The following is a 27,082-nucleotide window of genomic DNA, read 5'->3' as shown; positions in this document are numbered from 1 at the left end:
TTTGGCAGTGACTCTTGGATGTGACACAAAAGCCCTTCCCCCTCTGAACTGACTTCCAGAGACTTAAAAGTCTGGCACCCTTCCTCCTGCCACTCCATTTTCTGCTTTTCCCCTTTCAGGAGCCAGACTTTAAAGACTAGGACACTTGAAAAACAACTGCATGTATGGGAAAAATTAGAAACTGATGGCTTGACCAAGGAAAGGCTCAGAAAAGACCTAATAAGATCTTAAGTTTATACCTCAGGCTGATCCTCAGCACAGAGACAGCCTACAACAATAAAAAATAGTAACAAAAACAGTAGGGGGAGAGGAGGTATAGCTCAGAGGTAGAGCACCTGTTCAGCAGGCAGGAGGTCCTATGTTCAATCCCCAGTACCTCCATTAAAATAAATAAATAAACCTAATATCTTCCCCAGCCCAAATAAAAAATAATAATAATAAAAAAATTTTTTAAAGCAGTAAACCCTGGGAAAGGGGAAGAATCTGATTTTCAGAGTTACCACATTTTTAGATTCAAATGCTCAGTGTCCAACAAAAGTTAAAAAAATCACAAGATACACAAACAAGAAAATATGGCCTATGTGAGGGGAAAAAATAATTTAACAATCTGTTTCTAAAAAAAACGTAATGACTAGTATATTAGACAGATTTTAAAGCAACTGTCTTAAAGATGCTCAGAGAAGTAAAGGAAGATGTGGGGAAAGTAAAAAAAAAAAAAAAGTGTGAACAAAATGGAATAATCTGTAGAAAAGATTTTAAAAACTGAGAAGAAACCTAAAAGAAATTCTAGTGCTATGAAGTACAATAAGTGAAAAGAAAAATTCACTAGAGGGATTCAAAGGCATATATGAGCAGTGAGAAGAAAGAATCAGTAAACTTGAAGGTAAGACAATGGAAATTATTGAGGCTGAGAAACAGAGAAAAGAATCAAGAAAAGCAACCAGAGCCTCAGGGACCTGTGGGACAATATTAATAAGACCATCATATGCATTGAGGGAGTCACAGAAGGAGAAGAGACAGAAAAAGAGCCAGGGAGAAAACTTGAAGAAATTATGGTTGAAACTTCCCAAACTTGATGAAAGATACTAATATAAACATCCAAGGAGCTCAACTAACTCCAAATAAGATAAACTCAGAGACCTAATCAAACTTTTAAAGGAGAAAGAGAGAATCTCGAAAGCAGCAGGAGAGAAACAAGGGATTTCTCATCAGAAACGCTGGATATTAGAAGATAATGGCCAACATAATCAAAGTACCAAAGGGAAAAAAATCTGTCAATCAAGAATCCTATGTCTGGCAAAACTGTCCTTTAAAAGTGAGAGAGAAATCAAGACATTCCCAAATAAACAAAAGCTGAGGGAATTTGTGACCAATAGACCTTCCCTGCAAGAAATGCTTAAGGGAGTCCTGCAAATTGAAAGGACACTAGACAGCAACTCGGAGCAGTATGGAGAGTAAAGATTTCAGTAAAGGTAAATCCATGGGCAATAATAAAATCTAGTATTATTGTAACATGGTCTGCAATTGTACTTTTTGTTTTCTGCATGATTTAAGAGACTAAAACATTTGAAGAAAAAATCAATATAATTTTAGTTTATAACTCCAAATCCTGTTTTCTGAATAATTAATGGGACTAATACATTTAAAAGAATTATTAGTTTATGTTTGGGAGCACAGAATGTATCCAGATGTAATTTGATGACATCACAACTGAAAAGAATGGGGACAGAACTGTAAAGGGGCAGAGTTTTAGATATTATTTAAGTTGCTATATATTCAAATTGAAATGTTATAACTTTAGAATATTATATGTAGTCCCCATGGAAAATAGCTAGGAAATATACACGAAAGAAAAGGATGAAACTTAAACATTTCACTACCAAAAAATCAACTAAGCACTAAAGAACACAGGAATACAGGAAATAAGGGACCGAAAAAGCCATAGGGCGTATAGAAAACAGATAATGACAAGAGTTCTCCTTCTCAGTAATTACTTTAAATGAAAAGGGATTAAACTTTCCAATCAAAAGACGGAGATCTGCAGAATGGATAAAAATGCACGTTCCAACTATATGCTTCTACAAGATACTCACTTGAGGTCTAAAGACGTAAACAGGATGGAAAGTGAAAGGATGGAAAAAGATACTGCATGCAAATAGTAACCAAAAGAGAGCAGGAGTGACTATGCTAATACCAGACACAATAGACTTTAAATTTAAAAAGTTTACAGTAGACCAAGAAAGACATTATACACACACACACACACACACACACACACACATATACATATATATACACACACATATATGTATATATACACATATATATACATATATACACATACACACACACATATATGTATTAATAAAAGGTTCAGTACAGCAAAAAGATACAAGCATTTAACCACCAAATGACAGACCATCAAGATATTGAAGCAAAAACTGACAGAATTGAAGGGAGAAAAAAAACGGGTGTACAATACTAATTGTGAACTTCAATACCCGACCACAGTGATGGATAAGACACCCAGATAGGAGATAAACAGGAAATGGAGGACATAAACAATACAATAAGCCAACTAGAACTAATGGACACGCACAGAATGCAGAACACCCCAACAACAGCACCGCCACATACGTTCTTCTCAAGTGCACATGAGACATTTTCCAGGGTAGACTGTGTGTTTGGCCACAAGTTAAATCTCAATAGATTTTGAAAGATAGAGATCATACAAAATATCTTCTCTGGCCACAGTGGGATGAAGTTAGAAATCAATAACAAAGAAAACTGGAAATTTTACACACAAAAAATAAACAACACATTTTATTTTCTAATTTTTTTGTGGGGGGAGGTGATTAGGTTTACTTATTTATTTATTTTTAGAGGAGGTACTGGGGGTTGGATCAAAGAAGAAGTCAGAAAGGAAATTAGAAAATACTCAGAGATAAATGGAAACAAAAACACAACATACCAAAAACTTAACAGGATGCAGAGAAAGCAATGCTAAGGGGGGAACATATAGCTATAAATGTTTACATAAAAACAAGAAATATCTCAAATCAACAACCTAAATTTGCAACTTAAAGAAAATGAAAGAATAAACTAAAGCCAAAGAGCTAGCAAAAGGAAGGAAATAATAAGGATCAGAGCACAGATAAATGGAACAGAGAGGAGAAAAACGATAGGGAAAATTGATGAAACCAAAAGTTCATTCTATAAAAGATCTACAAAATCAATAAACTTTAAGCCAGATGAACTAGGAAGACAATAGAGGACTCAAATGATTGAAATCAGAAGTGAAAAATGGGACATTACTACTGAATCTACAGAAATAAAAGGATTGTTAAGAGTACTATGAACAATTACATGCGAACGAATTAACTAACTAGGAGAAAAGGACAAACTCCTAGTGGTGGGGGAGGTCATGGAGATGTGACTGCTGGTCAACCCACGAGCCGGACCCAGGCAATTGGAGGCTTCCCATCCCCTTCCCTTTCCTTGAAATGTGTGTTCTGTTTACTGTCCCTGTTACCAGAAGCTGCCCCAAGGACACAGCCTTGAGGAGAAACGTGGCGCTGAGACTATCTGGATGATTACATGACTGAACCTAGTTAAGGCCTCTGTATAAACTTTTAAGGTTATGAAGGCAGGTATGAAAATCTACTCATCTTGTGGCTGCCCAAGACAAGTAAGTTCCCTTGCTTATTAAACTTGCCACCTCCCAATGTAAAGTGTTCTGCTTCTTCCTGTGGTCTCTCTGCCATCGTGAGGGCAGGGTCCAGTTTCAGGTTACATCCTGGAATCTCCCAAGGAGGTTGTGAACCAACTAGAAACACAAAACCTACCAAGACTTCACAAATTGTGAAGCAGTAGAAAATCTGAGTAGACCTATTACTGGTGAGAGGATCACATCAGTGATCAAAAACCTCCAAAGAAAAGCCCTGGACTAGATGGCTTCACCAGTGAATTCTAATAAACATTCAAAGAATAGCTAATACCAATCATTTTCAAGTGTTTCCAAAAACTGAAGAGGAGGGAACACTTCCTAACTCATTCTATCAGCCCAGTATAACCCTGATCCCAAAGCCAGACAAAAACACTCCAAGAAAGGAAAACTGAACACCAATATCCATTATGAACATTGCTGTCAAAATCCTTAACAAAATACTAGCAAACAGAATTCAGCAGCATATTAAAAAGTTTATGTACCAAACAAGATTTATTCTTGGAATGTGAAGATGTTTCAGTGTATGAAAATTGATCAATGTGATATATACCACAACAACAAAACAAAGGGGGGAAAACGTGAGATTACCTCAATTGATGAAAAAGCATTTGACAAAATTCAACATCCTTTCATGATTAAAACTCTGAAAAAAATAAAAATATAAGGAAACTGCCGCCACATCATAAAAGCCATATATAAGAAAACTGCAGCAAATATAAAACTTAAGGTTGAAAGATTGAAAGCTTTTCCTCTAAGTTGGGAACAAGGTAACAATGCCTGCTTTCATTACTTCTATTTAATATAAGACTGAAAGTTCTAACCAGTGCAATCAGGCAAGAAAAAGAGATAAAAGGCTTTCAAATGGAAAGAAAGAAATGAAATTATCTTTTTGCAGATGATATGATATTATATGCAGAAAATCCTAAAGAACCTACAAAAAAGATCTAATAACTCAGTAAGGTTTTAGGATACAAAATCAATGCACAAAAATCAGTTGCATTTTTATACAAGAGCAATGAACAATCTGAAAAGGAAATTTTTAAAAATCATTTAATTTACAATAGTACAAAAATAAGATACTTGAGAATTAATTTAATGAAGGAGGTAAAAGAGTTGAACAATAAAAATAACAAAGCATTGTTGAAAGAAATTAAAGAAGACATAAATAAATGCAAACATACCCCATGTTTATGGGTTAGAAGACTTGACATTGTTAAAATATCAGTATTACTCAAAGCAATCTACAGATTCAATGCAATCTCTATCAAAATCTTAATGACTTTTTTTTTTTTTGCAGAAATAGAAAAACCCATCCTAAAGTTCATACAGAATTTTAAGGGACCCTGAATAGCCAAAACAATCCTAAGAAAGAAGAATACATATAAAACATTAAACTCTTAAAAGAAAATATACACAAAAGTCTCATGACATTGTATTTGGCAATCACTTCTTGGATATGACATCAAAGGTACAGTAAGCAACAAAAGAAAAAAATAGGCAAACTGGACTTCATGAAAATTTTTTAAATTTTGTATATCAAAAGTCTTTCTCCACAGAATGGGAGAATGTATTTACTAATCATATATCTGATAAGGGATTAATAACCAGAATATAAAGAGACCTCCTGAAGCAAAAACAAAAACCCTTTTCAAAAATGTGGAAAAGATTTGAGTAGACATGTCGCCAAGGAAGAGAGTCCAATAGCAAATAAGCACATGAAAGGATGCTCAACATCACTGATCATCAGGGAAAAGCAAATTAATACCTCACAGCCATTATGATCAAAAAAAAAAAAACAGAAAAGAAAGAGAAAAAAAAGGAAACAGGTCTTGTCAAGGCCATGGAGAAACTGAAACCCTTGTGCACTGTCGGTAGGAATGTAAATGGTATAGCTGGTGTGGGAAACAGCAGAGAAGACGAAAAATTAAAAATAGAATTACCATATGACCCAGCAATTCAATTTCTGGGTGATACACGCAATGACTTGGAAGCAGGATCTCAAAGAGGTATTTGTACACCCATGTTCATAGCATCCTTATTCACAACAGCTGAAACATGGAAGCAACGTGTCCACCAATGGATGAATGAACAAAATGCAGTATATACACACATTTCGCCTTAAGTAGAAAGGAAATTCTGACACACGCTTCAACATGGATGAAGCTTCCTCCACAGCAGTGGAGTAGGTTGCGTGCGTTAGGAACACATTATATAGGAACATTTTGTACTTGTAGTTTTTCTTTGCACCTAAAACTGCTCTAAAAGGAAAGTTTATTAATTAAAAAAAAATTCTTCATGACTTCTCATTGCACTTAAACAAAGACCCAGCCCCTCATCCTGCCTGCCTTTGCCCTCCCCACCCAACTCCAGTCCTGCTGGCCTCTCAGTCCCCTGAGCAGGCTCTTCCCTGGACCACTTCTCAGCTCCCCGCTGTCAGCCCGGCCCCCACCCTCCCACTTTAGCTCCCGTTCCTCCCCACTCTGGGGTGACATGCACGATGCCCCACAGTGGGCTGCAGACAACCTAGTGGCATTTACCTCCCTGGGAATGTGTGGACAGTGGGCAGTCTTAGGAGGGTAATTTCCACCCAGGGGGCATTTGGCTCTTTCTGGAGACATTTTTCGCTATAACCGTGTAGAGCAGGTGCCATTGCCTGCCCCCGCCATGATCCAGCCCTTTTTCACTACCGCCTACAAGCACTGCATAATCCAAAGATTCAAGGAAGTCCCAGCGTGCCTTGAATCTTCTTCCCAAGTTCCGAGGGCTCCTCCCTCACCACTCTTGTGGGGGGCTGGCCCCAGGTGCCTCCCCTGCTTCTCCTACCATCCTGCTGGGCTTCCTGGGCGCCTCCTGCTCCGCCTTCACCCTCTTGGAGGCTTCCTGCCCTTTGCACACCACTAAGCCAAACAGACCCAAGTATCGCCCGTGAATGTTCTCTGCCACCAGGGGTGCATCCTCACTGCTTCCAGTCTGCTCCGTGGCTCTCTGTGGCCCAGGCGATGGCCAGTTCCAATCCGGCTGAACCGCAGGCAGGCTGAGGTGTTTCAGACCCTTCCCTCGGCCACAGTTGCCCACCTGCAGCACACACTGGCCAGGAACTCAAAGTCCAGGGCACCCTGCTGGACTCACGCGGTTCTTTCCTCCTTCACGCTCATTAAACCAGGTAAATGAGCCAGTGCCCTCGCCCCAGCTTGTGGACCATGATGTGTCTGCAAGAATGGCCTTTGTCTCTGCCTTTTCAGAGTCCCCCAGAATAGACACCACGTCTTTTTCTAGATCTTGTGTCGGTCATCCAACACACTCATTCTCCTCGCTCATCACTTCTCAGTCACTAACTGCCTGGAGCATGCCTCGGAAACACCATGCACACTTGGCGTGGCAAAGCAGCGGTGCACACACACGTGTCCCAAGCGGAGAGAGAGAGTTTGGTTTCATTCACTCATCCATTCGTCCATTTACTGGACAGGTATTTATTGAGTGTTTACTGAGAGCTGGGCACGGCTGGGCACTGGGCCACATGGGCACCACAGTGACTGGGCAGTCATAGGGTTAAGTTCCAGTGTGGGATGGGGGCAGACACTGAAGAAATATACAGACTAAACAAAAATGACCTTGTGTGGTGATAGAAGAAAGAGATAGAGAGATTAATAGATGAGATATGTATCACCTATATATATCTATATATATGGAGAGTTATATATTTTTGAATGTGATGTACATACATAAATGTGATCTATATATAATATATGTGTATATATCACACTTTCTTTACCCATTGATCTACGCACGGGCACTTAGACTGTTTCCACGTGCTGGCTATTGTAAATAACGCTGCGATGAATGTGGGAGTGCAGAAATCTCTTGGAGATGCTGATTTCATTACTTTTGGATATATATTCAGAAGTGGAGTTGCTGAATCATATGGTAAATCTATTTTTAATTTTTTTGCCTGATAAATTTGATGTGTCACAATGTGTACATTTAAGGTGTACAGTCTGTTACTTTGATACATTTATATATTTTAATATGAGTGCCACTGAAGCAATATTTATCACATCACATCATAGGACAGTATTCATTATACTGTGCATTAGATCTCTATGGCTTATTTACTACTCATTACAAGTTTGTACCCTTAAACGCCATCTCCCATATCCTCCTCCTGATAACCACCATTTTACACTCTGTTTTTTTTTTACAGGTTTGATCTTTTTTTTTTTTAGGATTCCACATATAAGTGATGTCATAGAGTATTTGTCTTTGTCTGATTTATCTTGCTTAGCATGATGTGCTCATGGCCCATATATGCTGTCGCAATGGCAGGATATTTTCCTTTCCCACGACTGAATAATATTCCATTGTGTGTGTATATACACATACAGCATCTTTTTATCCATTCATCCATTAATTCATTCATTAATGAGCATTTGGGTTGTTGCCATATCTTGGCTATTGTAAATAATGCTGCAGAGAACATGGATGTACATATATCTCATCAAAATTCTGTTTTCATTTCCTTTGAGTGTATACCCAGACGTAGAATTGCTGGCTCAGTCGGTAGATCTGTTTTAATTTCCTGAGGAACCACCATACTGTCTTCCATAGCGGTTGGACTAATTTACATTCCCACCCACTGTGTTCAAGGGTTTCCTTTTCACCACATCCTCTCCAGCACCTGTTGTCTCTTGTCTTCTTGCTGACAGCCATTTTAATAGGTGTGAAGTGATATTTCATTATAGTTTTGATTTGCATTTCCCTGATGGTTCGTGATGTTGAACATCTTTTCATGTGCCCGTTGTCCATTTGGAAGTCCTCTTTGGGAAAATGTCTATTAAGTTATTCTGCCCATTTTTAAATTGGGTTTTGGGCTTTTTGTTGTTGTTGTTGTGTTAGTTCTTTATATATTTTGGATATTAACCCCTTATATGGTTTGCAGAAAGTGTTCTCCCATTCTGTAGGCTGCCATTTCATTTTGTTGATTGTTTCTCTTGCGTGCAGAAGCTATTGAGTTTGATGGGGTCCCAGTTGCTTTTGTTGTTTTCCTTTTGGCATCATGTCCCAAAAAAATCATCGCCAAGACCAATATCAATGAGTTTCTTTCTAGCTCTCTTCTGAGAGTTTTATGGTATCAGGTCTTATGTTTAAGTTTTTGATTCATTTGAATTAATTTTGGTGAATGATATGAGGTAGGGATTCAATTTCATTGTCCTGCAGGTGTTTCTCCAGTTTTCCCAGCACCATTTGTTCAAGAGACTATCTTTCCCCTATTGGGTGTTCTTGGCTCCCATGTCAAATATTAATTGACCATAAATGCTGGGGTTTAATTCTAGGCCCTCTATTATGGTCCACTGGTCTATGTGTCTATTTTCTGCCACGATTATACTGTTTTTTTATTACTGTGGCTTTGTAGTATACTTTGAAATCAGAAAGTATATTACCTCTGGCTTTGTCCTTTTTTCTCAGGATTGCTTTGGTTATTTGGGATTTTTTTTGTGATTCTACACAAATTTTAGCATTATTTCGTCTATTTCTGTGAAGAATGCCTTAGTTATTTTGATGGGATTGATACTGAATATGTAGGTGGCTTTGGGTAATCTAGTCATTTTAGCAGTATTTATTCTTCTGATCCATGAACACAGAATGTCTTTTCACTTATTTGTCTTTGATTTCTTTCTGCAAATTTGGTTCTCATGGTATAGATCCTTCACTTCCTTGGTTAAATTTATTCCCAAGTATTTTGTTGTTTTTGATGTTATTTGAATGAGAGGTTTTCTTTATTTCTTTTTCTGATGCTTCATCTTTAGTGTAAAGGAATGCCACTGATTTCTGTAAGTTGACTTTGTAACCTGCCACTTTACTGAAATCATTGATTAATTCCAATAGTTTTTTTCATTGACTTTTTGGGATTTTCTATATATAAGATCATATTATCAGCAAATAGCAACAATTTCACTTCCTCCTTCCTCATGTAGATGGCTTTTATTTCTTTTTCTTGCCTAATTGCTCTATTTAGGACTTTCAGCACTATACTGAATAGGAGTGATGAGAGTGAACAACCTTGTCTTGCACCTCATCTCAGAGGAAATTTTCTCAAATTTTCTCCATCAGTTGTGATGTTAGCAGTGGGTTTATTGTATATGGCCTTTATTATATTAAGGTATGTTCCTTCTATATCCAGTCTGCTATGCCATCCTTTTTATCACAAAAGGATGTTGTATTTTGTCAGATGCTTATTCTGCATCTATTAAGATGATATGTTATTTTTAGCTTTCATTGTATTGCTATGATGAATTACGTTTATTGATTTGCCTATGTTGAATCCTCCTTGCATTCCAGGGATAAATCTTACTTGGTCATGTTGTATAATCCTTTTCATGTGTTCTTGATTCTGTTTTCCAATATTTCATTGAGAATTTTTGCGTCTATATTCATCAGGGATATTGGTCTCTAGTTTTCTTGTGATATCCTAATATGATTTTGGTATCAAGGTAATGATGGTTTGTAGAAATGAGTTTAGATGTGTTCCCTCTTCCTCAATATTTTGGAAGAGTTTGAGGAAGATTGGTATAAATCTTCTTTATTTTGTAAAAGTATTTATTTTATTTTAATTTTTTTGTGTGCAGGAATTAGGTTTATTTATTTACTTCCTTTTTAATGGAGGTACTGGGGATTGAACCCAGGACCTTGCACATGCTAAGCATGCACTCTACCACTGAGCTAGACCCTTCACTGACCTAACTTCTTCTTTAAAAATTTTGGTAAAATTCACCAGTAAAGTTGTCTGCCCTTGATGTTTTTGCTTTGGGAGCTTTTTTGATTACAAACTCAATCTCTTGACATTATTGATCTGTTCCAATTTTCTACTTCTTCCTGATTCAGTCTTGGTAGGTTGTGTGTTTCTAAAATGTATCCTTTTCTTCTAAGTTATGTAATTTGTTGGGGAAGGTATAGCTCAGTGGCAGCGTGCACGCTTAAGTTATGTAATTTGCTGGCATATAATTGTCCAGAGTAGTCTCTTAAAATTCTATGTATTTTTATAATATCAGCTGTAATTTCTCTTCTTTCATTTCTATTTTTTCATTTCTAATATTATTTATTTGAGTCCTCTTTTTTTTCGTAGTCTGATGAAAGGTTTATCAATTTTGTCTATCTTTTGGAAGAATCAGTTTTTAATTTTGTTGATCCTTTCTGCTGTTTTTATGGTCTCTATTTTGTTTATTTCCACTCATTTTTATTATTTACTTCCTTCTGCCAACTTTGGGCTTATTTTTTCCCAGTTCCCTATGGTGTAAATTTAGGTAATTTATTTCAGATCTTTCTAATTTCTTAATATATGCATTTATTGCTATAGACTTTCCTCCCAGAACTGCTTTTGCTGCAACCCACAAAATCAGATATGTTGTATTTTCATTTGTTTGGGGGTAATTTTTTAAATTTCCCTTTTGATTACTTTGATCTATTGATTGTTTCAAGGTGTGTGGTTTAACTTCCATACATTTGAAGATCTATTCACTTTCCTCTTGTGTTGATGTCTAATTTCATGCCATTGTGGTCAGAGAAGATAGTCGGTCTGATTTTAATCCTAGATTTGCTAAGTCTAGTTTTGTGGCCTATTATCTGATCTATCCTGAAATAAGTGCCATGTGTGCTTGAAAGGAATGCGTATTCTGCTGCTGTTGGATAGAATGTTCTGTATATGTCTGCTAAGTCCATTTGCTCTAAAGTGTGATTCAGTTCCAATGTTTCCTCATTTATTTCCTGTCTGGATAATCTACTTACTAGTGACAATGGGATATCGAAGTCCCCTACTGTTATTGTATTGCTATCTATTTCTCCCTTGAGATCTATTAGTATTTAATAGCTTGTGGTGCTCAGATGTTGGAGGAGTGTATATCTATGGTTGTTATAGCTTCTTGATATACTGACTCCTTTATTGTTATATAATGACCTCCTTTTTCTCTTGTTAAAATTTTTGGCTTGAAGATCTATTTTGTCAGATATAAGTACAGCTACACCTGCTTTCTTTTGGTTACCATTCTCTTGGAATATCATCTTCTACCCCTTCACTTTGAGCCAATGTTTGTCTTTGGAGCTGAAATGAGTATCCTAAAGGCAGCATATAGTTGGGTCTTGTTTTTAATCCATCCAGCCATTCTGTGCCTTTTGATTGGTAAATTTAATCCATTTACATTTAGGGTGATTATTGATCTACCAGGACTTACTGCTGCCATTTTATCTTTTGTTTCCTCATTGTTTAGTATCTCTGTTGTTTCTTTTCCCTTGTGTTTCTGTCTACCTGGTTTTTTGGGTTTTTTTTTTTTTTACACAGACAATAGCGTGTTATTCGCCCTTAAAAAGGAAACAAACTCTGACACCAGCTACGACATGGATGAACCTTGAGAACTGTATGCTCGGTGAAAGGAACCAGTCACGAAAGGACAAATGCTGTGGGATTCCACTTCTACAAGGTTCCTGCAGGAGTCAAATTGATAGAGACAGAAAGGAGAACGGTGGCTGTCATGGTTTGGGGGAAGGGGACAGGGAGCTGTTTAATTAATGGGTCAGAGTTTTAGCTGGAAAAGTTTTGGAGATGGCTGATGGTGATGGGTGCACAACAAGGTGAATGTACTTAATGCCACCAAACTGTACGCTCAAAAATGGTTAAAATGAGAACTCTTACATATATATTACCACACACACACACACACACACAAAGGTTCTCCTACAATGGAGTGACCAGCCCAGAGCCGGGCAGGTGAAACCACAGCAGGCTTCTCAAGGAAAAAGATGGCCCTTCTCCGGGTACATCTACTCTGACAGGGTGACAGGTAGAGCCCACCCAGGGTGGGGTACTTCCTCTGCCCTCTCAGGGACCACAGAGAAAACAGAGGGTGTGACCTGGCTGAGAACCCCACTTCTGTTTTTGGCTGGACAGAGCGGGGTGCAGTAAGCACCTGCCTCCCCTGTGGGGACAGGGTACACAGCCCCCGTCCCCTGCACTCCATGGTGCTGGTGACACAAACCCACCCCGAGAGGTGGGGCTCTGCTCCTCCCTGTCCTCCCAGCAGACGGGGACTCCCGAAGGCCAGCCAGCCGAGAGGCCAGGAGACCTTAACCACCCCACGAAGCCCAGGGTGATGGGGAGACGACTGGTGGCCCTTTGAAGGTTCCCTGATCTCAGACTTGTGACAGGAGGGTGGACTGAAGAGACAGTGGGCAGTGCCCTCCCCTCTGGGGCCCTCCCTGGGCCCTGGGCACCCCAGGGAGGCCGCACTTCCCACCCTGAGGCCAGCCTTGGAGAGCAGCACTAGGCCCATGTGACATCTGGGGAAACGGAGGCACAGACAGGTCACACCTGCCCGAGGCCCCTAGCCTCTCACCTTGCCCCTTCCCTAGGGAGGGGGTGAGAGTCCCTGAGGAAGTCCAGCCCGAGGCCCCTATTCTGTGAGGTCGAGGATGCCTGTGGCTGGCAGGACATGGGGCACACATCACAAAAACGGCCCTCAAATTGGAGACCAGGCCAGGCCACGTGTGGCCCCTCCCCAGCAGCTGTGGTCTGTTGATGCTTATCCTGGGGGATGGGCACGGGGCGGGTGGAGACCCAGTGGTTGTCAGTTCAATAGTGCCAGTCAGGCTTGAGCCAGGCTTTGTCTCTGAAAGTCACGACCTACTCTGTGTCAGGTCCTCAGCAGAGAGCTGGGACCCACAGGCGGGTCATGGAGGCCTGAGTCTGTCCTGAGGGCCCCTGCTGCTGGTGGGACAGAGGCCAGCAGCCCCTCTCTACCTTTTTAAGTTGGTGGTTTTTCATGATGATTTGCTCAGCACTCCCCAACCACCTTTTTAAAATGTTTTCTGTTTTTGCTCTAGATTTTTGTTTTGTGGTTACCATGAGGTTGGTATAAAATGCCTCATAGATAAAATAGTCCTTTCTCTGCTAATAGCAACTTGTCTTCATTTGACCACACAAGTTTCATCCTTTTTCCTCCTCTCCCTGTATGTTTTGTTTTAACAAATTATCTCTTTTTATATTGTGCCTTGGTTACCAAATTATCATAGCTGTAGGTATTTTTAATGCTTTTTTAAACTTCATGGTAAATTATTTAACACTCTTCTAAAATAAAGTTACAATTTTGTGATCCCATCTATTTATCACTTCACTCGAAGTTTTGTGTACTTTTGTCTTTTCATTTCAGATAGAAGAGCTCCTTTCAATATTTCTAGTGGTAGTGAACTCCCTCAGCTTTTGTTTATCTGAGAAAGCCTTTATTTCTCCTTCATATCTGAGTGATAACTTTGCTGGCTAGAGTAGTGTCAGCTGGCAAATTTTATCTTTCAATACTTTAAGTGTCTTGTTCCATTCTCTCCTGTTCTGTAGTTTCTGTTGAAAAATCTGCTGACAGTTTAATGGGGGGGGGGGTCTCTTTGTAGGTTACTTTCTCTTTTATCCCTGGATGCTTTTTAAAATTCTGTTTTTAAATTGAGGTATAGTCAGTTTACAATGTTGTGTCAGTTTCTGGTGTACAGCACGATGCTTCAGTCATACACGAACATACATATATTCATTTTCATATTCTTTTTCCCGTAAGCTACTACAAGATCCTGAATATAGTCCCCCGTGCTATGCAGTATAAACTTGTTTATCTATTTTATATATACCAGTCAGTATCTGCAAATCTCAAACTCCCGGTTTATCCCTTCCCACCCCCGTCTCCCCTGGCAACCACAAGTCTGTACTCTATGTCTGTACTCTATGTGAGTTTAAAATTCTTTCTTTATTATTGACTTTGAACAGTGTCATTATAATGTGTCTTGGAAGGGATCTTTCTGCATGGAGATAGTGAGGTGATCTATTAGCTCTGTGGACTCATATGTCTAGTTCTTCCCCCAGGTTTGTGAAGTGCTCAGCTATTATTTCTTTAAATAACCCCTCTGCTCTTCTCATTCAGGTATATCAGTCTTATGTTGGCTTTCCCAATGGAGTCTGATAGCTTTCATATTGCTTCCTCGCTTTTAAAAAAATCTTAGTTCTCTCTCTCTTTTCCACCTGAATGGTTTCTAGATTCCTTTCTTCCAGGTCACTTATTCCGTCTTCATCTGACATGCTCTGTTTCCAATGCTTTTTAAAGCAGCCTTCATCTCATTTATTGAGTTCTTCAGCTCAAGACATTTGATTTGATTTTTTTTTTCAATGCCTTCGGTTGATTACTTTTCTTCCTGAGTTCATTAAATTGCCTTTCCGAGTTTTCTTGTAGCTCGTTGAATTTCTTCATAACAGCTATTTTGAATTCCAATTTTCAATTATACAGATTATAATTGAATTATATTTAATTATAATTATAATAATTATATAATAATTATAATTATACAGATATAATTTCAATTATACAGATTCCAATCTTCTGTAACATTGAGTTTAGTTGCTGGAAATTTGACGTTTTCCTTTTGTGATACCTTATTACCTTGATTTTTCACAGTGTTTGATGAAATATGCCTCTGTTGCCGCATTTGCGGTATCAAACCGCCTTCTTATTTAAACAAGGCTTTGTTTACTTTGATTTGAATAGTTCAGTGAATTGGCAATTAGAGGCCTTTCTTTTGTTTCACAGCAGGTGGCACTATAGCGCAAGTTTTTGGTTTCTCTTCCCTGCACTGCCTCCTGGCTACATTTGGGAGCACATGTCCCACCCTCCACCCCTTCTGCAAGAGGTTGCCAGCCGCCAAGTTGCTGCTTGACCACCAGGGGGCGCTGGTGCCCTATCCAGTTCTGAAGTAACCAGGGTCTCAGGCCCACCACCGCTGCCAGGGGTTCCAGGGGTCTCAGGCCTTGCTGTTGGGGAGAAGGTTTGTGGGCACATTTTTAATTTTTAAATTTCCACCAACAGTGCACAAGGGTTCCCTTTTCTCCACATCCTTGTCAACATCCCTTGTCTTTTCGATAATAGCATTTCTAACAGGTGTGAGGTGATACTGTGGTTCTGAATTACATTTCTCTGATGATTTGTGACATTGATCATGTTTCCATGTAGCTGATGGCAATTTTTATATCTTCTTTGGAAAATTGTCTATTTAGGTCTTTTGCCCATTTTAAATTTGGCTTATTTGGTTATTTGGCCAATGAACTGTGTGAGTTCCTTACATATTTTGGATACTAACACCTTATCAGGGTTTGTAAGTATTTTCTTCCACTCCGTAGGTTACCTTTTCATTTAGCTGTTTCTTCTGCTTTGCAGAAGCTTTCCAGTTTAATGCAGTGCCACGTGTTAATTTTTGCTTTTATTGCTTGTGCTTTTGATGTCACATCTAAAAATCCACTCCCGAGACCAATGCCAAGGAGCTTTTCCCTTATGTTGTCTTCTAGGAATGTTAAGGTTTCAAGTCTTGTATTTAGATTTTGGATTACTGATTTTAGTTTTTTCTTTTTTCTGATATATGGATAGTTACTGCTATAAATGTCCATCTAAACATGGATTTTGCAGTACCCCACACATTTTGGTAAGTTGTATTTTAATCTTCATTTTGTTCAAAATTTTGTCAAAAATTTTGAGATGTTTTCTTTGATCCATGTGTTATTTAAAAGTTGATTTTTTAAATCTTGTCTTAATCCACTCTTACTGCTATAACAAAAATAATACAGACTAGGTACCTTATAACAAGAGAAATTTATTTCTCATAGATCTGAAGGCTGGGAAATCCAAGGTCAAAGTGCCAGCCGATTCAGTGTCTGGTGAGAAGCTGCTTTTCTGCTGTGTCTTCACATGGCAGAAGGGGCAAGGGAGCTCTCTGGGGTGTCTTTTAAAAAGTCACTAATCCAAAAAAACACAATTAAAAAGACACTAATCCCATCGATGAGGACTCTACGCTCATGACTTAATCACTCCCCAAAGACACCCCCGCCCCAACCCTAACCCCACCTCCAAATACCATCACACTCAGGATTAAGTTTCAAATAAAATTTGGGAGGGATACAAACATTCAGTCTAAAGCAAACCCTACTGGGGTTTTCCAGCTATCCAGTCAAATTTCATTATGATCTGAGAGCATACATGGTATGATTTCTCTTCTTTTAGATTTGTTCATGCGTTTGGGGGACCCAGAATGTGATCTGTGTTGGTGAATGTTCCATGGAGCTTCAGAAGAATATGTATTCTGCTGTTGGATAAAGTAGTCTACAGTCACTCACTATACCCAGTTGACTGAAAGTGCGGTTGGGTCCAGCTGTGTCCTTACTGACTTTCTGCCTGCTGGATCTGTGCCTTTCTGATAGCAGGGTGTTCGAGTCCCCCGCTATAATAGTGGATTCATCTGTTTCTCTTTGTATTTCTATCGGCATCTGTCTGACATAGTCTGACACTCTGTGGTTAGGGCACTACCCATTAAGAATAGTTACAATTTCTTGGAGAATTGCCCCCTTTATCATTATGTAATCCCTTGATGATCCCTGATAACTTTCCTTGCTCTGAAGTCGGCTTTGTCGGAAATTAATGTACCAATACCCACTTTTGATTAGTGTCAGATGGTGTATCTTTTCCTTACCCCTTCACTTTTAATTTATATGTGTTTTTATATTTAAAGTGGGTTTCTTGTAGACAACCTATCGTTGCGTTTTGGCTTTTGGTTCTCTCTCACAGTCTCTGTCTTTTGATTAGTATGTTTAAACCATTGATGTTTAAAGTGATTCTTGATATAATTGGATTTAACATCTATCATGTTTGTCAGTTTGCTGTTTTGTTGCCCTGGTTCTTTGTTCCTCTCTTTGTCTTCCATCCTTTTTCTGTCTTTTGTCATTTCAACTGAGCATTTTATATGGCTCCATTTTCTCTCTTATCTCAGCATATTAATTACACTTTCAAAAAACTTTATTTAGTGGTTGCCCTAGAGTTTGCAAAATACATTTACAACGGACACACATCCACTTCAAATAACACTATACCACTTCCCAGGTAATGCAAGTCCTACCTAAAATAATTCTAATTCCTTCGTCATGTCCCTTGTATCATTGCTGTCTTTCTTCACTTATTATACGTAGGCTACAATTGTTGAATACATTGTTGCTGTTATTATTATTGAAATTATCTGTTAAGACAGTTAAGAATAAGAAAAATAAGTCTTTATTTTACCTTCGCTTATTCCTTCTGTATATAGACCCCCGTTTCTTACATATATCTTTTCCCTTCTCTCTGAAGAACGTCTTTTCACATTTTAAGCAAAGCAGGTCTGTTGGCAATACATTCCTTCAATATTTGTTTGTCTGACAAAGTCTTCATTTCTCTTTCATTTTTCCCCAATTTTTTAAATTGCAGCAAACGTGTGTAAAATCTACCATTCTAATCATTTTAAGTGGTATTAGGGGATTCATACTGTTGTTCGACCATCATCACTGTGCATACCCAGAACTCTTTTTATCCTACAAAACTGAAATTCTGTGTCCATTCAACAGTAACTCACCACTTTCCTTTCATGCTAACTCCAGGAAACCACCATTCTACTTTCTGTCTCCATCATTTTTACTACACTGGGTATCTCATAGAGTGGTGTTTGTATTTGTTCATTTTCTTTTAGTGAAAGGCTGTAATTTCCTTGCATGTACATTCCATAGCTGTTTTCTTTGTGGATATCATGGGGCTTGCATTTAACACTCCGATTACAACACAATTTAAATTTATGGCTCTGTAACTTCAAATATGCAAAAGCTCTGCTCATGTACAGCTGCATACCCACCCTTTAATTTATCGATGTCATAAAATTACATCTTTGTATATTGTGTGTACAAAAGGACCCTAATAATTATTATTAATACATTATTCTTTCAAATAATATAGAATACAAAAAGTACAGTTACAAGCAATTGTTACAATAATGTTAGATTTTATAACTGCCCTTTACCTTTATTGAGATCATTATATCTTCTTTTTTTAAACATTTTTTTATTGAATTATACTCATTTTACAATGTTGTGTCAAATTCCAGTGTAGAGCAGAATTTTTCAGTTATACATGAAAATATATATATTCATTGTCACATTTTTTTCTCTGTGAGCTACCACAAGATCTTTTATATATTTCCCTGTGCTATACAGTATAATCTTGTTTATTATCTATTATTCATTTTGAAATCCGTCTGTCCGTTCCCACCTCCCGCCCCCCTTGGCAACCACAAGTTTCTATTCTATGTCCATGAGTCTGTTTCTGTTTTGTACTTATGTTTTTGTTTTTTGTTTTTTTTTTTTTTATTCCCCACATAAGCGATCTCATATGGTATTTTTCTTTCTCTTTCTGGTTTACTTTACTCAGAATGACATTCTCCAGGAACATCCATGTTGCTGCAAATGGCGTTATGTTGTCAGTTTTTATGGCTGAATAGTATTCCATTGTATAAATATACCACGTCTTCTTTATCCAGTCATCTGTTGATGGGCATTTAGGCTGTTTCCATGTCTCGACCACTGTAAACAGTGCTGCTATGAACATTGGGGTGCAGGTGTCATTTTGAAGTAGGGTTCCTTCTCCCTAAAGGGGGTCTCTTGTATGCAGCATATTGAAGGTTCTTGCTTTATTATCCAGTCTGCCACTCTACGTCTTTTGACTGGAGCATTTAGTCCATTAATATTTACAGTAATTAATGATAGATGAGTGTTAATTGCCATTGTGAACTTATTTTTGCAGTTGATTTGGTATTTCCTCTCTGTTCCTTTCTTCTTCCTTTTGTGGTTTGGTAGTTTTCCTTTGTATTATCTTGGATTTTATTTAATTTTTGTGACTCACTTGTAAGATTTTGGCTTGTGGTTATCCTTTTTTGTAAGTCTATTAACCCATTACTATAACTGTTTGTATTAAACAGGTAGTAATATAATCTCAAACCCATCCTATGGAGAACAAAAAATTTAAAAAAGAAAAAAAATACTCTATATTTCCTTGCTTCCCTCTCCCGCTCTTAATGATTTAGATGTCTTCTTTTACAATTTTGTGTTTATTCTATTTGTAATTCATGGTAGTTATCACCTTTCCAGTTATGAGTTTCTCATTTTTGTAGCATCCTACTGCTTTTCTATTTAGAGTAGACCTTTCAATATTTCTTTCAGCATGGGTTTAGTGTTGCTAAACTCTTTGAGTTTTTGCTTGTCTGTGAAGAATCATTTTGAAGTTTAAAGTTTTTCTTTGCTATTTTTTTGCTTGTTGGTTGGTTCTTTTTATTTTTATGCAATTGCTAAAGTTATACTCTATTTACAGACATTACAAAATATTGGCTTTTTCCCCCATGTTGAACAATAAATCCTTGTAACCTACTTTACACTCAATAGTCTGTAGCTCCTACTACCCCACCTGTAAATTGCCCTCCCACTGGTAACCGCTAGTTGTTCTCTGTATCTGTGAGTCTGCTTCATTTGTGTTATATCCACTAGTTTGCTGTATTTCTTAGATTTCATGTGTAAGTAATATCATACAGTATTTGCCTTTCGTCTGGCTTATTTCACTTAGCATAATGCCCCCCAAGTCCATCCACGTTGCTGCAAATGGCAAAATTTTGTTCTTTTTAATGGATGAGAAGTATTCCATTGTATATATATACACCACAACTTCTTTATCCAGTCATCTGTCGGGGGACACTTAGGTTGCTCTCATGTCTTGACAATTGTAAATAGCGTTGCTGTGAACATTGGGTGCACGTATCTTTCTGAATAGGTGTTTTCATTTTTTTCAGATATATGCCCAGGAGTGGAATTGCTGAGACATGGTAGTTCTAGTTTTAGTTTTTGGAGTAATCTCCATACTGTCTTCCACAGTGGCTGCAATAATTTATATCCCCACCAACAGTGAAGGAGGGTTCCCTTATCTCCACGTCCTTGTCAAAATGTGGTATTTGTGTTCTTTTTGATGATAGCCATTCTCACAGGTGTGAGGTGCTATCTCATTGTGGTTTTGATTTGCGTTTCCCTGATTATTAATGATGTTGAGCATTTCTCATGTGCCAGTTGGCCACCTGCATTTCCTCTTTGAAAAAATGTCTATTCAGTTCTTCTGCTCATTTAAAAAAATTAGGTTGTTTGTGTTTTTGATATTGAGCTGAATGAGCTATTTACAATGCATCTATTGAGATGACCGTATAATTCTTATTCTTCAGTTTGTTAATGTGGAGTATCACATTGATTGATTTGCAGATATTGAAAAATCCTTGTATCCCTGGAATAAATCCCACTTGATCATGGTGTATGATCCTTTTATTGCATTTTTGGGGTCGGTTTGCTAGTATTTTGTTGAGGAGTTTTACATCTGTGCTCATCAGTGACATTGGCTTCTAATTTTCTTTCTTTGTGATATCTTTGCCTGGTTTTGGTATCAGGGTGATGCTGTCCTCATAGAATGAGTTTGGAAATGTTCCTTCCTCTGCAATTTTTTGAAATACTTTCAGAAAGATAGGCATTAACTCTTCTCTAAATGTTTAGTAGAATTCCCCTTTGAAGCCATCTGGTCCTGGACTTTTGTTTGCTGGGAGTTTTTAAATTATTGATTTGATTTCAGTATTGGCAATTGGTCTGTTTGTATTTTATATTTCTTCCTGGTTCAGTCTTGGGAGATTGTACCTGTCTAAGAATCTGTCCATTTCTTCTAGGTTGTCCTTTTTATTGGAGTATGGTTGCTTGTAATAGTCTCTTAAGGTCCTCTTTACTTCTATGGTATACGTTGTAACTTCTCCTTTTTCATTTCTGATTTTATTGATTTGGGTCCTCTACCTTTATTTCTTGATGAGTGTGGATAAAAGTTTATCAATCTTGTTCATTGTTTCAAAGAATCAGCTTTTAGTTTCATTGATCTTTTCTTTTTCTTTTTTTTTTTTCCAGTCTCTATTTTATTTACTTCTGCTCTGATTTTTATTATTTCTTTCCTTCTACTAACTTTGGGTTCTGTCTGTTCTTCTTTCTCTAGTTGCTTTAGGTGTAAAATTAGGTTGTGTAATTGAAAATTTGCTTGTTTCTAAGGTAAGTTTGTATCACAACAAAACTGCTTTTGCTGTGTCCCATACGTTTGGGATTGTTGTGTTTTTGTTTTCATTTGTCTCTAGGCATTTTTTGTTTCTTCTTTGATTTCTTCAGTGATCCATTGCTTGTTTAGTATCATACTGTTTAGTTTCCACATGTGTGTGTTTTTTGCAGTTTTTTCTTGTAGTTGACTTCTAGTCTCATAGCTTTATGATGGGAAAAGATGCTTGATATGATTTCAACTTTCTTAAATTTGTCAAGGCTTCATTTGTGGCCTACCGTATGATCTATCCTAGAGAATGTCCCATGTGCACTTGAAAAGAATGTGCATTCTGCTGCTTTCAGATGGAATGCTCTATATATATCAATTGAGTTATCTGATCTAATGTGTCATTTAAAGCTTGTGTTTTCTTTTGATTTTCTATCTGGATGATGTGTCCATTGATGTAAGTGGGTGTTATAGTCCTCTACTATTCTTATGTTACTGTTAATTTTTCCTTTTATGTCTGTTAATATTTACCTTATATATTTAGGTGCTCCTACGTTGGGTGCTTATATATTTCTAATTGTTACATATTTTCTTGGACTGATCCCTTGATCATTATGTAGTGCTCTTCTTAGTCTCCTTTGACAATCTGTTTTGACTGAAGAAAAAGAACAAAGCTGGAGGAATAACCCTCCCAGACTTCAGACAATACTACAAAACTACAGTAATCAAAACAGCATGATATTGGCACAAAAAAACCCAGACATATGGATCAATTGAACAGAATAGAGAGCCCAGAAATAGATCCACACACCTAAGGTTAATTAATCTTTGACAAAGGAGGCAAGAATATACAGTGGAGAAAAGACAGCCTCTTCAGCAAGTGGTGCTGGGAAAGCTGGACGGCCGCATGTAAATCAGTGGAGTTGGAACACTCGCTCACACCATACACAAAAATAAACTCAAACTGGTTTAAAGACTTAAACATAAGACAAGACACTCTAAGTCTCCTAGAATAAAACATAGGCAAAACATTCTCTGACATAAATCTTAGCAATGTTCTCCTAGGTCGGCCTACCAAGGCAATAGGAAAGCAAAAATAAACATATGGGACCTAATTAAACTTAAAAGCTCTTGAACAGCAAAGGAAACCATAAATAAAATGAAAAGGTAACCTACAGAATGAGAGAAAGTATTGGCAAACAATGAAGTTGACAAGGGCTTAATTTCCAGAACATACAAACATGTCATACAACTCAATAACAGCAACAACAAAAAACCAAACAACCCAATCAAAAAAATGGGCAGAAGACCTAAACAGCCATTTCTCCAATGAGGACATACAAATGGCCAATAGACCCATGAGAAAATGCTCAATATCACCAATTATCAGAGAAATGCAAATCAAAACCACAATGAAGTATCACCTCACACCAGTCCAGAATCACCATCATTAAAAAGTCGACAAAAGATAAATGCTGGAGAGGGTGTGGAGAAAAGGGAACCTTCCTACACTGCTGGTGGGAATGTTAATTGGTGCAGCCACTGTGGAAAAAAGTATGGAGACTCCTTTAAAAACTAAGAATAGAGTAACCATATGATCCAGCACTCCCACTCCTGGTTGTATATCTGGAGAAAACTCTAATATGAAAAGATACATGTACCCCAGTGTTCATAGCAGCACTATTTACAATAGCCAAGACATGGAAGCAACCTAAATAGCCATCAACAGATGACTGGATAAAGAAGTTGTGTGGGGGGGGTGCATACACACACATAGTGAAATACTACTCAGTCATAAAGAAGAATAAAACAATGCCAGCAACATGGATATATGGATAGACCTGGAGATTGTCATAGTAAGTGAAATAAGACAGAAAAAGAAAGAAAAATACCCTCTGATATCATTTATGTGTAGAATCTTTTAAAAATGACACAAACTCATTTTCAAAACAGAAACACACCTACATAGAAAACAAAATTATTGTTGCCAGGGGATGAGGGTGGGGTGGAGGGATAAGCTGGTGGGGTGGAGAGAGTTCGAGATTTGCAGATACTGATTACTGTACATAAAATAGATAACAACAGGGTCCTACTGTGTAGCACAGGGAATTATATTTACTATCTTTTAATAGCCTATAATGAAAAGATATATATATATATGTAGTATGAAAGATATATATATACACATACATATATAGTATGAAAAGATACTATATATGTATATATATATATATATAAAATCGATCACTATCTGTACACCAGAAAGTAGCACAACATTGTAAACCGACTATACTTCAATTATTTTTTCAAGTCTCTTTTGTCTGATAAAAGTATTGCTACCCCGGCTTTCTTTTGGTTCCCATTTGCATGGAGTACCTTTTTCCATTGCCTCACATTCAGTCTGTGTATGTCTCTAGATTTGAAGTGTCTCTTGTAGGCAGCATATTTACAGGCCTTGTTTTGTATTCCTTCAGCCAGTCTGTATCTTTTGTTTGGAGAACTTAGTCCGTTTACTGTAATTATCAATATGTATGTTTTTATTGCCATTTTGTTAATTGCTTTGGGTTTGTTTCTGTAGGTCTTTTCCACCACCTTCTTTTGTACTCTTGTGATTGTATGACTATCTTTAGTGTTATGTTTGAATTCCTTTTCTTTTTTGTGTGTATGTATCTGTTATAGATTTTTGGCTTGTGGTTACCGTTAAGGGTTTTGTATAGCAGTCTACGTATATACGTGATTGTTTTCAGTTGCTGATCTCTCAAGTTCAAGTGCATTGTAGAAACACTGCATGGGTACTCTCCTCCCCTCACGGTGACTGGGCTTGGTGCTTTATTTTACATCTAGTTGTTCTGTGTGTCCCTCAGCTGCTTATTGTGGATACAGATGATTTGACTGCTTTCGCCTTTTAACCGCCCTACTAGCTCCGTGTGTGGACGTTTCCCTGCCTTTGCTAGCTTTTCATCTCTCTATCAAATCTGAACGAGAGCCTTGCTGGGTAGAGTATGCTTGGTTGTACATTTCCGCCTCTCATCACTTTAAATATATCATGCAAAGTTTGATATATTTTGGCCTGCAGAGTTTCTGCTAAAAAATCAGCTGGTAGACTTATGGGAATTCCCTTCTATGCTATTTGTTGCTTTTCCCTTGCTGCTTTTAATATTTTCTCTTTAATTTTTGTCATTTTGATTATAATGTGTCTTGCTCTATTCCTCTTTGGGTTTATCCTGTTTGGGACTCTGTGCTTTCTAGACGTGGGTGACTGTTTCCTTTCCCAGGTTAAGAAAATTTTCAGCTATTAACATCTTTACATATGTTTTCAGGCCCTTTCTCTCTCTCTCCTTCTTATGGGACTTCTATAATGTGAATATTAGTGCATTATATGTTGTCCCAGAGGTCTCTTAAACTGCCTTCATTTCTTTTAATTCTTTTTTTTTTTCTGTTTAGTGTCAGTGATTTCAACTACTCTGTCCAGCTCACTGATCCATTCCTCTGTATCATTTAGTCTACTCTTTATTCCTTCTAATGTATTTTTCATTTCAGTTTTTATATTCTTATCTCTGTTTGGTTCTTTACATTTTCTAATTCTTTGTTTAAAACTTCTAATGTCTCAGTCTGTGCATCCACCCTTCTCCCGAGTTCTGTGACCATCTTTAAAATTATTACCCTGAACTCTTTCTCAGGTAGATTGCCTGTCTCCACCTCACTTTGTTCTTCTGGCGTTTTATCTTGTTCCTTCATCTCAAATGTGTTCCTCTGTCACCTCAAAGTCGCCACTTGTATTTTTATGTATCTGGTAGGTTAGTTGTGTCTCTTGACCTTGGAGAAGTGGCCTTCTGTGGGGGACGTCCTGTGCACCTGAGCAGTGCACTCGCCTCTCATCCTCTAAGTTATGTGCTCTAGGGGTTCCCCCATGAGGGCTGTGTGGGTCCTTCTGTTGTGGTGGGCTGTGTGGGAGGTCTGGTAGGCTTGGTTTGGCCCCTAGCCTGGTTGGTTTTCAGGCCCCGCCTTGTGCAGATGCTTCTGAGTGCTGGTTAGCTGGTCGGCACGAGGCAGCTGGCTGCAGAACTCTAGGGGGCTAATACTTGCTCACTCATGGGTGGAGTTACGGCCGAGAGGCTCTGGAGCTGTTGCCCACCCAGTGGTGGGCTAATCCAGGTCCTGGGGTTACTGCTGGACTATGGGCAGGACGAGCCATTTCTTGGAGTCTGGCTGCAAGACCCAGGGATCTCAAAGCTCATTTTGGATCATTGGTAGTGGGGGGTGGTTCCTGACACTGTTGGGTGTGGGAACTGGGGTGTCCCGAAGCTTGCACTGGCCTGCTAGTGGGCAGGGCCAGGGCCCACCTGGTCCCAGGGTATGGGCTGGCCTGCTATGGGTGGGCTAGGTCTGCAGGGTGGCGGTTGTGGTTTTCTTGCATCTGGTGTCCGCCCTCTGATGGGTAAGGCTTATCTAGAGGTGTAGGCTTCCTGGGGGCATGGCTGATGTCCGCCCACTGGTGGTTGGAGCTGGGGTTTGGCCCTCTTGAGGGCAGGGCCCTGTCTAGGGGCACGTCTTGAGGCACTGTAGGCTCAGGATGGCTTTAGGCAGCCTTTCCACTGATGGTTGGGGCTGTGTCCCTCACCCAGTTGGTTGTTCGACCTGATGCATCCCAGCACGGTCACCTATAGGCTATTGGGTGGGGCCAGGTCTTGGCACTAATTAGCTAGAGGGAGGATCCCCAGATGGCAGCCCCCAGCAACAGTGCTCATGTGGTAAAATGTTCCCAAACATGGCTGCCACCAGTGTCTGTGTCCCCAGGGTGAGCCACAGCTGTCTACTCTCCCCTGCCCCCACCTCCCCGGGAGACTCTTCAAGACCAGCGGGTAGGTCTGGCTCAGGCTCCTGTCAAATTACGGCTTTTGCCCTGGGTCCCAGTGCACATGAGATTTTGTGTGCACCCTTTAAAAGTGAAATCTCTATTTCCCCTAGTCCTGTGGGACTGCATTTCGGGAATTAGGCCCACTGGCCTTCAAAGCCAAATGCTCTGGGGGATCATCTTTGTGCAGCAGGACACCCAGGCTTGGGAGCCAGACGTCGGGCTCAGAACTCACTTCTGTGGAAGAACCTCTGTAATATAATTATTCTCTAGTTTGTGGGTTGTCAACCTGGGGGTATGGTTAAATCAAGAGTCCAGCCCTCCTACACATCTTGTTGTGGTTCCTTCTTTATGTCTTTAGTTGTAGAAGATATTTTATAGTAGGTGCCCATCTTTTCCATCCATGGTTTTTCCGCAGATAGCTGGGATTTTGGTGTGCCAGTGAAAGGAAGTGAGCTCAGGGTCTTTCTACTCTGCCATCTTGGCTGATCTGTCTCTGAGAGTGTCAATTTCGCCCTCACTTTTGAAGGACAGCTT

This window comes from Camelus ferus, chromosome 4 (genome assembly GCF_009834535.1).
Source record: "Camelus ferus isolate YT-003-E chromosome 4, BCGSAC_Cfer_1.0, whole genome shotgun sequence".
NCBI lineage: Eukaryota > Metazoa > Chordata > Mammalia > Artiodactyla > Camelidae > Camelus > Camelus ferus.
Note: the sequence above shows the minus strand (reverse complement) of the source record.